The 1,085-nt window shown below is 45.1% G+C and overlaps 1 pseudogene; it reads left to right on the top strand.

Annotated features, from left to right (window-relative positions):
* Positions 1–338: 338 nt before the first annotated feature.
* On the top strand, positions 339–842 carry LOC127674344 (telomerase RNA component interacting RNase-like; annotated as a pseudogene).
* The last annotated feature ends 243 nt before the right edge of the window (positions 843–1,085 follow it).

Here is a 1,085-nt window from a genome sequence, read left to right as displayed (position 1 = left end):
ACCTATAATCCTGGACATTTCAGAGTCCAGAAAATATTTTCAACAAAATCATAGAAGGAAACTTCTCAACCTAAAGAAAGAGATGCATATAGGCAGACAAGAAACCTATAGAATACCAATTAGACTAGATCAGAAAAGGAAATCTTCCCTGGCACATATTCAAAACACAAAATCTACAAATCAACGAAAGAATTTTAAAATCAGCAAGGGTAAAAGTAGCACACAAAGGAAGACCCATCAGAATTTTACCTGACTTCTCAATAGAGATTCTAAAAGCTAGGACCACCTGGACAGAGACATCTTGTAACCTCTATAAATACCACAAATGCAGCCACAAAATGGTTGCCAGAGGGAGACAGGAAGAACCTCCAAAACAGGAGGCACCTGGCCCAGCTGGCAGCAGCATGAGCTGATAAGCTGAGTTGGGACAGGGAATGCCACCTGTCCAGTGTCTAGCGGTGTGAACTTGTTTGCCAATGATGGCAGCTTCCTGGAGCTGTTTAAGTGGGAGATGGATGAGAAGCAGTGGCAGAAGCAGAGGCACTAGCACAAGGAACCACAGCTAACTCCACAGTGACCAGATCCACTGGCCTCCATCCCAGTGGGCCCAAGGAATCTGAAGAGGAAGGGCTACCCAAACCCCATGATCATCTTTGTGGGCAAGTGTAGAGGCTAGAACAAACTAGCCCTCAAGATGGGAATAGTAGCTAAGAAGCAGAAGACAGAGGATGAGGTAATAGCAAGTAAAGGTGACAGTGATACATGGGTCAAGTACATGGCAGAAGTAAAAGAGTACTGACCAGTGTAGTTATGATGGTAAAACTAAGCATCTAGTGAAATGACCTCCTCGGTGCTCACTACATAGGACCCTCTGCGATGTACATAATATTTAATTTGGTGTCTTACAGCAGAGACCTTCCTGGAGGACTGATACACAGAAGGAAACCAAGTGCTTCCTGTGGCCTAAGACCATTCTCCAGGACTCTGTTTTACCTTGAGCGCTTGCCTCCTGAGACTTACCAGATCAGTGGTTTACTGTGCCCCCCTCTTCCCATCATGTTACTCTCTCTGCCTCTGTCTGTTTC

This window comes from Apodemus sylvaticus, chromosome X, assembly GCF_947179515.1.
Source record: "Apodemus sylvaticus chromosome X, mApoSyl1.1, whole genome shotgun sequence".
NCBI classification, from domain to species: domain Eukaryota; kingdom Metazoa; phylum Chordata; class Mammalia; order Rodentia; family Muridae; genus Apodemus; species Apodemus sylvaticus.
Note: the sequence above shows the minus strand (reverse complement) of the source record. Positions and strands in the feature narration are given on the sequence as shown.